The 14,860-nt window shown below is 54.0% G+C and overlaps 1 long non-coding RNA gene across 5 annotated transcripts; it reads right to left on the reverse strand.

Annotated features, from left to right (window-relative positions):
• Window positions 1-2,103: 2,103 nt before the first annotated feature.
• Window positions 2,104-6,305, reverse strand: LOC124520640 (uncharacterized). Of its 5 annotated transcripts, none has more exons than XR_006964353.1 (2): window positions 6,188-6,305; window positions 2,104-3,924 (listed from the first exon to the last, which is right to left on the reverse strand). It is a non-coding gene; the product is annotated as an uncharacterized LOC124520640 (long non-coding RNA). The 5 variants fall into 5 exon arrangements; XR_006964356.1 differs by lacking the exon at window positions 6,188-6,305 and adding an exon at window positions 5,697-5,884 and having other exon boundaries at window positions 2,104-3,863; XR_006964352.1 differs by lacking the exon at window positions 6,188-6,305 and adding an exon at window positions 5,697-5,884.
• Between the last annotated feature and the right edge of the window lie 8,555 nt (window positions 6,306-14,860).

Genomic DNA, 14,860 nt, shown 5'->3' on the forward strand with positions numbered 1-14,860 from the left:
GGGCTCATTTAATGAGGAAAGGACAGTCTTTTTAACAAAGGTGCTGGGAAGACTGGACATCCACATGCAAAAGGATGAAGCTGGACCCTTGTCTGACGCCATATGCAAAAGTTAACTCAAAATGGATCTAAACACAAAAGCCAAAACCATTAAACAAACCATCAGAAGAAAACACTGGAGAGAAGCTTTGTGACACCAGAATTGGCAATGCACTCTCAGATCTGACACCAAAAGCACAGACAACACAAAAAAAGATAAATTGGACTTCATTGGAACTAAAAACTTTTGTGCATCAAAGGACACTATCAACAGAGAGAAAGGCAACTTAAGGAATAGACAAAGATATTTGCAAGTCATACATCTAAAAAGAGATTAGTATCGGGGCGCCTGGGTGGCCCAGTCGGTTGAGTGTCTGACTTCAGCTCAGGTCATGATCTCATGGTTCACAGGTTCGAGCCCTGCGTCGGGCTCTGTGCTGAAAGCTCAGTGCCTGGAGCCTGCTTTGGATTCTGTGTCTCCCTCTCTCTCTGCCCCTTGCTCTCTCTCTCTCTCTCAAAAATAAATAAAACATTTTTAAAAAATAATAAAAATAAAAAGAGATTAGTATCCAGTATATATAAAGAACACCTACAACTCAACTACAACAAAAACAGACAACTTGATTAAAAACGAGCAAAGGAACTGTTTGGTGTTGGTTGGACTGGTCTTGGGTCCCATTGCATCTGGTTCTGAGCATCCTGGCTTTCCCAGTGATTAATGCTTCTCCAAGGAGGAGGCAGCTGGCAGGGAAGAACACCTGCCTGGATTTCTCCAACAGGCTAAGAGTACCTGGCTTCCTGGGCAATGGGTTGGAAGCTTTGAAAGAAAAGTAAGAAGCCAGAGAATGCAGAGTGGGCCCCTCCCATCTGCCTACCCATGGCTTGGCCCAGTCGCAGCTCCAGGCTCCCCGGGGGCTCCTAGCCACCTGCCCACCTCCAGCAGCAGGAATGGTTGAATCATCCTGGCAGGGGCTGTCAGCCCTGAAATCTGAGCAGGCCTCAGCAGAACAGGGTGGCCACTTTGGCTGTCCCCAGCTCGGTTGGTATACCAACTCTCTGGGAAGTCACCTCTGGGAGGAGCCTCTAAGACTACTAGATGGGGGCCCTTGGTCCCCAGAGTCCGGGCAAGTGAGAAGCTGCTCATCAGGGATGGGAGATACATGGGTCCTTTCTAAGGTTGCTCCCAGTCACCATTAGGTCAGGTTTAAAGCAGAGGGGGACTTGTTTCTTGAGTTTGATGTCAAGGGAATAACAGCGGTTCGGGTGGGTCAGGCCTAGGAGTGGCCCAGTGGAAGGTGCAGGAGGAAATGGAGTGATAGTAATGAAAATAGCAACACTGGGGCAGCTGGGTGGCTCAGTGGGTTACACATCCGACTCTCTTTTTTTGTTTGTTTTTATTTATTTATTTTGAGAGAGAACGAGCGGGGGAAGGGCAGAGAGAGAGGGAGAGAGAGAATCCAAAGCAGGCTCCGAGCTGACAGAGCAGAACCCACAAAGTGTGAGATGGTGACCTGAACCTAGATCAAGAGTTAGATGGTTAATCGGCTGAGCCACCCGGGCACCACAAGCGTCTCTGACTCTTGACCGTGGCTCAGGTCATGATCTCACAGGTTGGTGAGTTCGAGCCCCGCATAGGGCTTTGGGCTGACAGTGCAGAGCCTGCCTGGGATTCTCTCTCTCTCCCTCTCTCTCTGCCCCTCTTCTGCTCATGCGCTCTCTCTCTCTCTCTCTCTCTCTCTCAAAATAAATAAATAAATAAACTTTAAAAAAAAAAAGAAAGAAAATTCCCACACCGATGATGACTGGAACCTCACATCACCATTACTTCTTGGTTCTCTCCACCGCTGTCCACAAGGCACCCCCTCTGCTGAGGCCTCCCTGACTACCCTGGAGTCGCACCCCTCCCCTGCTTCATTTTATCTGCATTCCTGCCAGCCCTCCGGTGCACTCCCTCCTCGCTGTGGGGTGTGGGGCATGGGCTGGGTCTGAGGACCCAGAGGGAGTCCCAGAGGACCAGCCACCAGGGGCCCTGGCTGCCTGCAGGATGACATCAAACTGAGCTGGCAAGAGTGAAAACAGAGTTTATTGGAGATAGAGAGAGACACAGACAGAGCGTCTGGGAGGCCCGGAAAGGAAGGGAGCAGGAGACTCATCTTTGTTCGGGGTCTGGGGGTTTTTTATGGAGGACGGTGGTCTGGCATGCGTGTCCCCTCAGGCATCCCGGGAGTGGTCAGAACAAAGATGAGGGTGCAGGTGTTAGTCCTTGGAGCCAGGCGGCCTTGGCACGAAGATGTCTAGAGCCAAGTGGTCTGGAATGCGCGCACGATGGCTTCATTCTCACCTGGTCCTTCCTTAGATGTTGTCTATTCCAGAGAAGTCATTCCCTCCGTGTCCCTTGCGGGGAAGACATATGCTGTTTGCATTATGAGGTGCAAAGAGGCGTGGGGGTGCAGGTCCTTGCAAGAACAGAGGCAGGAGAAGGAGCAAAATGCAGATTTCCATGGAGTCCTTCAGTTTCCCATCTCCGGCGCTTTACTAGACGGATATGTTCCCGCGACCGCGCTCTGATCACTGCTCTTTCCTCTGCCAACAGCAACGCCCACCACGGAGCGGGGCTCAAAACATATGCACGTGAGGAATGAATGCATCCTGCGAAGAAAGTTTACTTCTCACAGTTTTTCGGAGAGGTGGCATAACTTCTCCAAGAGCACACAGCCAGAAAGAGGCAGGCAGGGCTGTGATTTGCACCAGAGGTTGGGGCTTCTTGTTTCGTGAACCTCGGAGCCCATTGCCCAGGGTGCCCAGGGTGGCTGGCGTTGATATGTGTTTCTCTCTGTGTGACATGACGGGACATCCCCACGCGTGAGCTCCCAGGAGCAAGTCCTTCAGTTGGCAAGTTCTGTGCTCTCACCTGTCATTGTCATAGAGGGTGAGTGTCCCCTCCTCTCTCCTGCTGGGGGTTTACTCCTTTAAGTCCTGGCTTACAGGGTGCCTCCTCTAGGAAGCCTTCCGTGACCTTCCCCAAGTCAAGGGCTCTCCTTCCTTCTCTAGACAATCCCAGCCTCTTGTACAAACCCTACTACAGAGTCCGTGGTGGAGAGTCATGAGTACAGCAGACAGACTTGGGGGGCAGGCCTTCCCAGATGCGAATCCGGATGAGCCATCACGGACCGTGAGACCCTGGACGTATCACTTCACCTCTCTGAGCTCCCTGTCTCACCTGGACGGTGGATACACCAATACCCACCCTGCCTGGGCTGCCGCGACACAGCACCGTAGTCCGGGCGGCTTAAACAGCAGACATTCATGGTCCCGCATTCCGGAGGCCGGAAGTCCTCGATCAAGGTACGGGGAGGAATGGTTCCTCCTGAGGCCTGTCTCCTTGGTGCCCAGATGGCCGTCTCCTTCCTGGGTCCTTCCATGGCTGTCCCTCTGTATGGGCTTGTGTCCTACTAATCTCTTCTCATAAGGACAGCAGTCGGATTAAATGAGGACACACCCGTATGATCTCATTTTAATTTGATCGCCCGTGGAAAGACCCTATCTCAAAATACAGTCACATCTGCGGTGCAGGGAGGGCGGTGGGTGGGCTAGGGCTTCAACGTGTGGATTCTGCAGGCACGATTCAGCCCATAGCACTGCCCCCCATCTGACTCTGAAATTCCTGCTACAGTGCCTCGGACAAGGCTCGCCCAGCTGCGGCTTGCACACCTCCAGTGTCAGGGAGCTCTCTACTTCCCAAGGGGGATAAAGGGCGAACAGGATTCCTGGCAGTGGCTGGGATCCTTCAGAGCTGCCTCACGTAGAGGCTGAATCCCTCCGGCCCTCGAGAAATAGAGACGGCTATTTCATCATCCTGACCGATTCCAAACAGGTTGGTTTCTCCCTAAACAGCAAGAGAGCTTGCTTGTTTTGGAAGGCAAATTCAAAGGCGGATTCCTGCTGATCGACTTATCTGTGTTTTGTTATCTGCCTTGAACAGAAGTGGCTTGGGAAGCCCCCGAGTGTGGATGCCTGGTTCGCACAGATAAATGTCACGTCTACACCCAACGGAAGCTATAAATAGGCCACCCTGGGGGGGGGGGGCGTTAGGAGTGGCCGCTGTGAAACTGAAAATTATTTTCTACCCACCCAAATGAGTTGGATTGTTCTTGCCGGATCCCATCCAGATGATGAAAGGGGGCCACGAGGGACGTTCAGATAAAGTCTTACTCAATTCATTTTGGCTTTAAAAATCCATTCTCAGAGCTCAGCAAAAGAAGCAATTGTTATTTTTGTACCCTGATTTCACCCTGTCATTCCCTTTTTTCTGAAAAATGTTCACATTGCAAACATACTACACGTTTATCCTGGAGAGGATGGAAAATATAGCACAAGGTGAAGAAGAAAACAGAAAGTACCTTTAATCCCATCACCTAAAAGTACTGTTAACGTTTGGATGCGTTTCTCCCTCTCTCTCTTGTCAATGGGATTATCTTTTTTTTTTTTTAATGTTTATTTACTTATTTTTGAGAGAGAAAGAGAGCGTGTGCATGTGAGGGAGGGGCAGAGAGAGAGGGAGGGAGAGAGAATCCCAGGCAGACTGCTGTCAGCTCAGAGCCCGACACAGGGCTTGAACTCATGAACCGTGAGATCATGACCTGAGCTGAAACCAAGAGTCAGACGCTCAATCAACTGAGCCACCCAGGTTGCCCGGGATTATACTTTAAAAAAATTTTTATTTCTTAATGTTTATTTATTTTTGAGAGGGAGAGAGAGACAGAATGTGAGCAGGGGAGGGGCAGAGTGAGAGGGAGACACAGAATTCAAAGTAGGCTCCAGGCTCTGAACTGTCAGCACAGAGCCCGACGCGGGGCTCGAACTCACAAATCGTGAGATCATGATCTGAGCTAAGTCAGACGCTTAACTGACTGAGCCACCCAGGTGCCCTGGGGATTATATGTTTTTAAAAAAAGATTGCATCATATCTCTGTACCTACCAGAGGAGATGGACCGAGTGGTGAATAAGACAGACAAGAGCCAATCCCCTTGGAGTTCACAGTCTCGAGGGGAGATGGAAAAACCATATAAATGAATTTTCAGGCCATTTCCAAGTTCCCTGTTGCAAACAGCACTGCCGTGAGCATTGCTGGAGTGGGGTGCCTGAATGCACATGTGCTGATTACGTAGGAGACCTTTCTAAATGTGGACTTTGGGGGCGCCTGGGTGGCTCAGTTGAACGTCCGACGTCGGCTCAGGTCGTGATCCTGCAGTTCGCAGGTTCGAGCCCTGCGTCCGGCTCTGTGTTGACAGCTCAGAGCCTGGACCCTGCTTCTGATTCTGTGTCTCCCTCTCTCTCTGCTCCTCCCTCACTCATACTCTGTTTCTCTCTCTCTCTCTCTCTCAAAAATAAATATTAAAAAAAAATTAAAAAATAAATAAACATTAAACTTTTCTTTAAGAAACAAAAGTGAAATTTGTACACAGGGTTTCTCCCATTGTAAGCAAACTGATGACCATCTCCACACATATTTGTATTTGTGGGACGTTGGGACCATCCGATTAATGTCTCCCCCACCTGCGTTGGACGGGCCTATAGATTCTCTGGATTTACGGGCCTTGGTGGCTTTCCTGCCTGGGTGAGCCCCTCCCTCCCCTCATCCGGCTTACATATCATACCCTGAGGCGCACAGGGCTCCTTCCGTCCTCAGGCAGCGCCTTTGGTCTCTGCGTGGTTCCACCCAACATTGACCTCAAATAGGTCTTCCTGCCTTGCTCTTGAAAATGTGCAGAGTTGGGGCGCCTGGGTGGCGCAGTCGGTTAAGCGTCCGACTTCAGCCAGGTCACGATCTCGCGGTCCGTGAGTTCGAGCCCCGCGTCAGGCTCTGGGCTGATGGCTCGGAGCCTGGAGCCTGTTTCCGATGCTGTGTCTCCGTCTCTCTCTGCCCCTCCCCCGTTCATGCTCTGTCTCTCTCTGTCCCAAAAATAAATAAACGTTAAAAAAAAAAAAAAATTTAAGAAAATGTGCAGAGCAAATCGAGGAGGCCTCTTCTCCCCAGAGGCCCTGCTGAGCCTCTCCGAGGGCTGTCCTTACGTGGACTGTGCACCCAGCTCCCACCGCCGCTGCATGGCAGTTCCTTTCTTGGGACTCCACCCAGGGATCGCCTCACCTCCTCCGAGGAGCCTTCCCAGACCACCCCTGCCTGAGGAGCAGGTGGCCGGGCTCTTCCGCACTCCCGCTCCCGTCTCCTTCCATGGAAGCACCTGTTTCTTTCCCTCCGAGGCTTCCGCTCTGTCTCCAAATCCACTGGGCGCCGGATAAAAACCTGCCTTATAAGGGCGTCTGGGTGGCTCAGTCAGTTGAGCGTCTGACTCTTGATTCCGGCTCAGGTCATGATCTCGCGGTTCCTGAGTTCAAGCCCCGCGTCGGGCTGTGTGCTGACAGGGCAGAGTCTGCTTGGGATTCCCCCCACCTCTCTCTCTGCCCCTCCCCTGCTCATGCTGTCTCTGTCTCTCTGAAAGTAAATAAATAAACTAAAAAAAAAAAAAAGGCCCTGCCATATAAATGAATGGGGGACAGGATTCTAGTTCCCGTATCTCGGACAGACTCTGTGACTGCGGGCGCGCCACGTGCTGGGTCTGGGCCCCCCCCCACCCGGAGCTGTGAACTGGACGCAAATCAGCTTTGCAGGCGGTGCTGAGCCGTCGCAGCCTGCCCTGCGAAGGGGCTGTTCCTGCTGAGACCCCAAAGAAGAGGAGTCTCAGGTGAAGGGGCCGGGCAGCAGAATTCCAGGCCCAGGGAACAGTAGGTACAAAGGTCTTGAGACGGGACAAAGCCGGGGTGACCCCCAAATGGATCAGAGGTCATGTGAAGGTGCCCTGGGTTATTCATCCAATCGCTACTCACGGGACATGGTGTGTGCAGCTGGGCCCAGGGCTGGCTGTGGGTTCTGGGGACCGCGTGAGGACACCGGCCCCAGCACTGCCCTGGGGGGCTTAGAGGTAGGCGGGGAAGAGCAGGTGATTACAGACATACGTTAGGCAAGGATTCCTGCCTGCATGACCTGACCTCATTAATACAGTGACTGATGCATCGAATCATGGTTTCATGGGCTCACAGGCCGATTTCTTTTTTTTTTTTTAATGTTTATTTTTAAGAGACAGAGAGAGAAAGCGTGAGCAGGGAAGAGACAGAGAGAGAGGGAGACCTAGAATCCGAAGCAGTCTCCAGGCTCTGAGCTGTCAGCCCAGAGCCCGACGCGGGGCCCGAACTCGTGAACCGTGAGATCATGACCTGAGCCGAAGTCGAATGCCCAACCGACTGAGCCCCCCAGGCGCCCCTCACAGGCCGATTTCTTAATACGGTGGTTGGTTTGTTTATTCGTTCATCTAACACATTTTGAGTGGCCTTCTGTGAACCGGGCAGGGTGCTGGGCTCTGGGGAATGGGCATGGAGGAGACACACAGGATACCCTCTAGAGGGACAAGACCAATGCTACCTACATGGGGACAGTCAAACGCGGCCACGAGACAGAGCGTCCGATCCCGGTCCAGGGAGGAGCCAGTCCCGCTCAGGCTTGGAGGAGAGAGAGGAAAGGGGCAGCCCCAGGAGGACCAGAGGAACAGCCTGTTGCAAAGGCCCAGCACCAGCGTGGGCCTGGGAGCTGATCAGAGGCCCTGCCAGCTGCACACGGTTTGCCCACAACAAATCACCCCTTAATTTGCAGGGGTTGCCAACGAAGAGGTGTCCCGTCTCCGGCCACACACGGTGCGTGCGTCTTCCTGAAAACCAGCGAAGGCCCCCCCTCTCCCCAGCTGGCACAGCCTCCTCCCGAGCAGGCCTGGGGAGCTGGCGGCTGGGTGGCAGGAGAACAGGGCCACATTGTGAGCTTTCCACGGGACGCCGTGGGCAAACAGAAGGGCGGGCCGGCCGGGCGCTCAGAAGAGCCCATTGAGCCCCGCGGTCGCCAGGCCGAGAGCGCAGCCAGGAAGAAACAGGTCTTTATTAAGGGAGGGCCGGCACGGCCTGAAACGGAGGACATACCAGGCCATCTATCTGCAGCCTCTGTGAGGCCAGGCCGAGAGGGTGGCGGGCTGGACGTAGAGCCACCGGTGAGTCCAGAACAGCGAGCCTTCCTTTCTAGCGTTACAAGGAGGGATTCGCGCGCGCGCGCGCGCACATACACACATCTTCCTTTCTCCCACCTCCCTCCCCCAGTTCCCAGATGAAGGGTGGTGATCTGTGAATAATACCACGCGAGCCTCTGCACTCCTGACACCTGAGTTCAACTGCTCTCGACAGTTCCACGAAGTCGGTGCCCTTCGTAGCCAACCCCATTCCGCAGATGAGGAAACTGAGGGTCAGAGAGCATCAGGAACTTGGCCAGGCCCCTAGCTGTAAATAACGGAACAGGGATGGAACCAGGTCTGCGCCAGCCCCAGGCCTGTGCATTTCACCCTCATGGTGTGTGTGTGTGTGTGTGTGTGTGTGTGTGTGTGTTGTCGTCTCGTTCCAGGGCGTATCCAGAGACTTGACCTGATCGGGACATGCAGGGTGGGCTGGCTCTGGGGACCGGCCAAGCTTACAGCAGCTGATGGGGAAATCAGCCCCTAGGTACCCCCTTGCCGGTGCAGAGGTGCTGCTCAGGCTGGGGCGTTTGCTTCACGGGGTCAGAGCCTCAGGGAGCTGGGTCAGTCCCTGGGTGGCTGGTGAGAGGAAAAATCGCAGAGCCCTAGAGAATGGGGAAGGGGACTAAGGAGAAGGGGACGAGGGGGAAGGGAGGGGGGGAGGCTCAGGGGTCTATTGAACCTCTCAGCCCCACGGCAGACCCACCTGCTTGGAGAGGGGGGAGCCAAGGTTTCTGGGGCTGTAAAGGCCTCACTGCTCACCTGCCTCCAGCCAGAACCCTCCCGCACATTCCCCCCCACCCACCCAGTGTGCTCTCCAGGGGGTCGCAATCAAACCTGTCCCCACCTCCCCCCTTATTCAGGCTTTCCTGGCGACTGATTCCAAGGCTGCAGGACCTGCCCCTTTTCGGCCCTCCCCTCCGACTTTGGACTTGGCATGCCAACAAAGCTCTGTAAGCACACTGGGTTCACGGCTGTTACTCTGCTGGAGCCCTTCCCCCGCCTCCCCCTCTGGCAGGTTCCCTCCCCTCCTCCTAGGCCTCCCCTGCCCAGTGCTCGTCGCAGGGGGATTGTGACTCCTCCGTCCCACTCCCAGCCGCCTCCCTGTCAAGGGCAGGGTGGCGGGTCCCCTTATTCTGGCTGTGGAGCAAATCACCCCAGAGACTTCCTGAAACAAGGGTTTGTTAAGCTCACGGGTTCTGTGGGTGGGGAAATCGGGCTCATCTCTGCCCAGGAATCATCTGGAGGTTCATTCGTGTCGGGCCGTGATACTGGCCGTCCGCTGGGGGCCTCCTTCCACACCAGCCAGTTCGGGCTTCCTCACGGCATGGCAGCCGGCGTCCCCCAGAGTGAGCATCTCCAGAGACGGAGGCAGGTGGAGGGGAGATCGGCGGCGGGGAGAGACGACTCGGTGGGAGCCGCGTCTGGGGCACAGTGTCAGGAGCGCGCACGGGACTGTGGTTCTTTGAGAAGATTCGGCGTCACCCAGCGAGGCAGCCCTGAGCCCAGTGCAGGACCAGCCCTCGCAACCACTCAGGCTTTCCTTGCTCCCTTGAGCTCGCGTCGTCTCCGCCACGGCCTGCAGATGAGGAAACCGAGGCCCAGAGAGTTGCAATAACTTGCTCAAAGCCCTCGGCTCTGGGGAACACCACACTGTCTTCTAGTGACCAGAGGCAAGACGTCCGGGAACACAAGGCCTGGGAACATGCACTGACATCTGGGAAACGGCGGGGGGGGGGTGGGAGGGGGTGGAGGGGACAGGTCCTGCCCCTCCTGGGTCACGCGGGCAAAGTCCTGACCCTTGACAGGTGTCACACAGAGTGGGATCGATGCACATTTGTGTCGACGCGCTCTGTCATCGTGGTGACCCCCCTTCAGTGACGCCCTTGGAGATCTCTGGGGTCACTAGTGGCAGCTTGGACAGACCGGACCTGCTTCTGGCTGAGCGCCGTGGAGTGTCTGGACGACCCTGGGTGGAACTTCACTCTGAGTTACTCAGGGAAGCCACCCCGTGACTCCTGCAGGCCCCAGGACCAAGGTCCAAGTCTTTGAAGTGACTCTTTGGGGAGAGACAAGGCTCCAGAGGTTTCTGCTGCCTGAAGTCAACCATTGACGGGACAAGATGCCCCACCCTGTGGGCCCGTGGGTGTCAGGCCAGCTGCAGGTGTCTTGTTCCCATCTCGTGCTCAGCCTTTCTTTCTTTCTTTCTCTCTCTCTTTCTTTCTCTCTTTCTTTCTTTCTTTCTTTCTTTTTCTTCTTTTTCTTTCTTTCTTTCCTTCTTTCTTTCCTTCCTTCTTTCTTTCTTTCCTCCCTCTCTCTTCTTTCTTTCTTTTCTTTCTTTCTCTCTCTCTTTCTTTCTGTCTTTCTCTCTCTCTTTCTTTTTGAATGTGTAAAATTCAGGATGCCTAGCTGAATTTTAAGAAGTTGATTTTTGACACCTCTGCATCATATGCTCTCCGTCTCTCTTGTTTCTGTGTGTTCATACGTGCTGTTCCCTCCACCTGGAGTGCCCTTCCCCTCCCATTTCTCTCTGGCAAACTTCAACTCATCCTGCAATGTTTGGTCCAGCCATCACCTCCTCCAGGGAGCCATCCCCAACTACCTGCCCCCACCCCCCCGCCCCGAGACCTCACATAGAATGCCAACGTTTCTCCTTGTGACCACCTACGATGACTCTTTAGCTCTCTCTCCCCCACTTTCCCTTGAGTGACCCAGGTCAGGGCCTGGGTCCTACTCACTGGCCAGTGCCCGGTACATGGTGCATACTCCAAACGGTGTTTGTTGAATGAATCAGTAAAGAATACATGGTGTGGTTTTTTTTTTAATGTTTATTTATTTTCGAGAGAAAGAGACAGAGCAGGGGAGGGGCAGAGAGAGAGGGAGACAGAATTTGACGCAGGCTCCAGGCTCTGAGCTGTCAGCACAGAGCCCGAACCTGGGCTCAAACCCACAAACCGTGACATCGTGACCTGAGCCGAAGTAGGATGTTTAACCGACTGAGCCCCCCGGGCGCCCCGAGACTACATGTTAGATCAGGCCATCTAGGGAGCCAGCTGGTCTGGTCCAGCCCACCTCTACCCCTGCCAGGCTACGTGATCTTAGGGAGTTCCCTTTCTTTCTTTCTTTCTTTCAAGCTTACTTATTTATTTATTTTGAGAGAGAGAGTAAGAGAGAGAGTGGGAGGGACAGAGAGAGAAAGAGAAGCCCAAGCAGGCTCTGCACCGTCAGCACAGAGCCCAATGTGGTGTTCGAACTCACGAACCCTTGGGATCATACCTGAGCCAAATCCAAGAGTCAGACGTTGAACTGACTGAACCACTCAGGCGCCCTGATCTGGGTCGTTTTCTTGACTTCTCTGGGCCCCTCATCTCCGAGGCTGGGAGAGTCTGGAAGTTGGGGGTCTGCCAGCTCCTGTCCGTGTATCTCCATCAGGCAGTGAGTACTTCTTTATGGTGGTCCTCACCAGGTTCTGAGACTGGGAGAAATGGAAGAAAGTCTGACATGTAATGGGTGCCCTGGGACAAGAGCCTGCGTGCAGTGGGGACCTGTGTAACGGGGGGGCATGGCCCGGAGCGGGTCTCCTCCCTGCTCCTGGCTTCGGTTTTCTCATCTGTCACAAGGTGGGGCTGAGCTGGAATTTGAAGCCACGTAGGCTGGCGCTTGAACCAGGAGCTGGTGGCTTCACCCCAGTGCCCCATTTGTTGCTGACGGCCTTCTCAAGACATTCAGTCACCCCTCTGTCCCACGGACGTCTCCCAGAGCCCCCCCACTCCTGTCTGCTTCAGTGTTTACTAAACTGTGTCTCACACACATGCACACACGTCTCCCCGCGTGGCTTTCTGTCCTCTCTCTTTACGTGAGGGTCACGTGCGCGTCCCCTTGGCACTGGCCCAGATTTATCCAGCCAAAGTCAGGACAAGTGGCCAGGACGTGGAGTCCCCACCAGGAGAATCCTTACCGCCTGATACCAGGGCCTTCCTCCTCGTCTTTACTTGGAAACTTCGTGGGGAGGCACCTGCCACCTCAGGGCCTTTGCGCGTCTTCCCTTGTACGTCAGCCACTCTTCCCCTCAGCACAGTCCGGCTGCCCCCCTCTCCTGGATCAGGTCTCAGCATGGATGACACCTGCCACCAAAGGCCGTCTCCATCCTGGGCCACCCGGGAGCAGGAGCGGGGAGGGTCCTGCGTGGGGAGTGGGACGGCACGGGGGTCAGCGGGTGTGCCCGGGAGCCTTCCGGGGCGTGCAGTGCACCTCTGCTCACAGCCAGGTTAGAAACCGATGACGTCTCTGAGCCCTGCTTCCCCCCCACCCCGTCTGAAAGGTGGGTACTCACCCAGCGGGGCTGAGCCAGAGAATGGGGGGGGGGGCTGGGCACAAGGCCAAGTCCATGCTGGCTGCGGAAAGGAACGTGGAGGCTGGGGGGGGGGGGTGGGATTCACGGCCCAGGGTCCTGCGGCCGGGTGCACAGTACTCAGTCTGCAGGTGCCAGGAAGCCAGGGGTCGAGGAAAGGGCTCAGGCCTCTTCCCTGGAGGGGAAGATAAACAGTGCCAAAAAAAAATAAGGGGCGGCCTGACACCCAGAAGCCCCGGATGGATGGATCCCAAGGGCATATGCGTGAACAAAGCCACTCCCGGATTACAAACTGGATGTATATACCTCTCTCTCAAAAAAAAAAAAAAAAAAAAAAAAAAATCCATGGAGAGCTCGTCAGTGGTTTCCAGGGGTTGGAGTGGGGGGTGGGGGGTGACTCCCAAGGGGGTAGCACAAGGGAGTTTTTTGGAGCGGCAGAACAGTTCTGTACCTGGGGCCCTGGTTCCACAGAACTGGGTACGAAGAGAAAAAGTGAGCGCGTGGAAAGGCAGCAGAAATCCGAGCGAGGGCTGTAGCTCGGTTAGCGGGAGCGTGCCAATGTCCATTTCCCGGGTTGGTCAGTGCAAGGTGGTTATGCAAGATGCTGTCGTTGCCGGGCGCTGGCTGAAGGGCACCCGCGAGCGGCCTGAGCTATTTTTGCAACTTCTGTGCAAGTCTGAGACTACTCCAAAATAAAAAAGTTTTAAAAACGAAAAACACCGCGACGGCTTCGTCTAACGGAAGCAGAGCACACATCCTTCTCGAGCCCCCGTGGGACGTTCGCCGAGATAGTCCACGTGTAAGACAGACCCTAAGATATACCGCGTGTTTAAAAGAGTGGAAATCATACAATGTATACTCTCAGACCTCAATGGATTTCAGTTAAAATTCACGACGGCGAGACTCCTAAATTCTTGGAGCTCAAACAACGGGCTTCTGAAAAATTTTAAAACTGTTTATTTATTTATTTTTGAGAGAGACAGAGAGAGAGAAAGAGAGAGAGAGAGAGAGAGAGAGCGCACAAGCAGGGGAGGGGCAGAGAGAGAGGGAAACAGCTGTCAGCAGAGAGCCCAATGTGGGACTCGAACTAACGAACTGTGAGATCATGACCTGAGCCGAAATCAGACACTTAAACTCTGAGCCAACCAGGTGCCCCCAAACAATAGCCTTCTAAATAACACGTAGGTATGGAGCTCCTGGGTGGCTCGGTCGTTTGAGCGTCAGACTTCGGCTCAGATCACGATCTCATGGTTCGTGGGTTCAAGCCCAGCGTTGGGCTGTGTGCTAACAGCCTGGAGCCTGCTTCGGATTCTGTGTCTCCTTCTCTCCCTGCCCCTCCCTCACTCACACTCTGTCTCTGTCGCTCTCTCTTTCAAAAATAAATAAACATTAAAAAAATTTTTTTTAAACAACACGAGTCAAAGTAGAAATCATGACAGAAATTTTAAAACAGTTTGAACTCCATGAAACTGAAAACGCAGCTTACGTAAATTGTAGCAAAAGCAGTGTTTAGGGGGAGGTTGGTAACCGTGAACTCGTAGATTAGAAAAAGCAGAAAGAGGGGCGCCTGGGTGGCTCTGTTGGGTAAGCGTCCGACTTCAGCTCAGGTCACGATCTCGCGGTCCGTGAGTTCAAGCCCCGCGTCAGGCTCTGTGCTAACAGCTCAGAGCCTGGAGCCTGCTTCCAATTCTGTGTCTCCCTCTCTCTCTGCCCCTCCCCTGTTCATGCTCTGTCTCTCTCTCTCTCTCAAAAATAAATAAAAGTTAAAAAAAAATTAAAAAAAAAAAGAAAAGAAAAAGCAGAAAGATCCACAATCGATCATCTAAACTTCTGCCTTAGGAAACTAGGAAAAGAAAAGCAAATCCAATCCAAGGTCGGTAGAAGAAAACCCCACCAAAGCTAAGAAAGTCCCGCTCCAAGTCTCACTGGTCTCTCGCGAGGTGTTAAGAATTCCCGGTGGCGTGGGGCGCCTGGGTGGCGCAGTCGGTTAAGCGTCCGACTTCAGCCAGGTCACGATCTCGCGGTCCGGGAGTTCGAGCCCCGCGTCAGGCTCTGGGCTGATGGCTCAGAGCCTGGAGCCTGTTTCCGATTCTGTGTCTCCCTCTCTCTCTGCCCCTCCCCCGTTCATGCTCTGTCTCTCTCTGTCCCAAAAATAAATAAACGGTTGAAAAAAAAAAAAAAAAAAAAAACTTTAAAAAAAAAAAAAAAAAAAAAAAAAAGAATTCCCGGTGGCGTGTCCCCCACGTGGCTGCATGTCTGGGCATCTCAGGTGTGATGCCACGCCCGCCTGCAGCCCCAGCGTGTTCCAGCACCTGCTGGGCTTCTCTAGGGTCTCCCAAATCGCTGGTGTCTCTGAAGTCAGAGT

Source organism: Lynx rufus, unplaced genomic scaffold (assembly GCF_022079265.1).
Source record: "Lynx rufus isolate CCGP_SWC_20201006 ecotype Redwood Valley unplaced genomic scaffold, mLynRuf1.p SCAF_3, whole genome shotgun sequence".
NCBI lineage: Eukaryota > Metazoa > Chordata > Mammalia > Carnivora > Felidae > Lynx > Lynx rufus.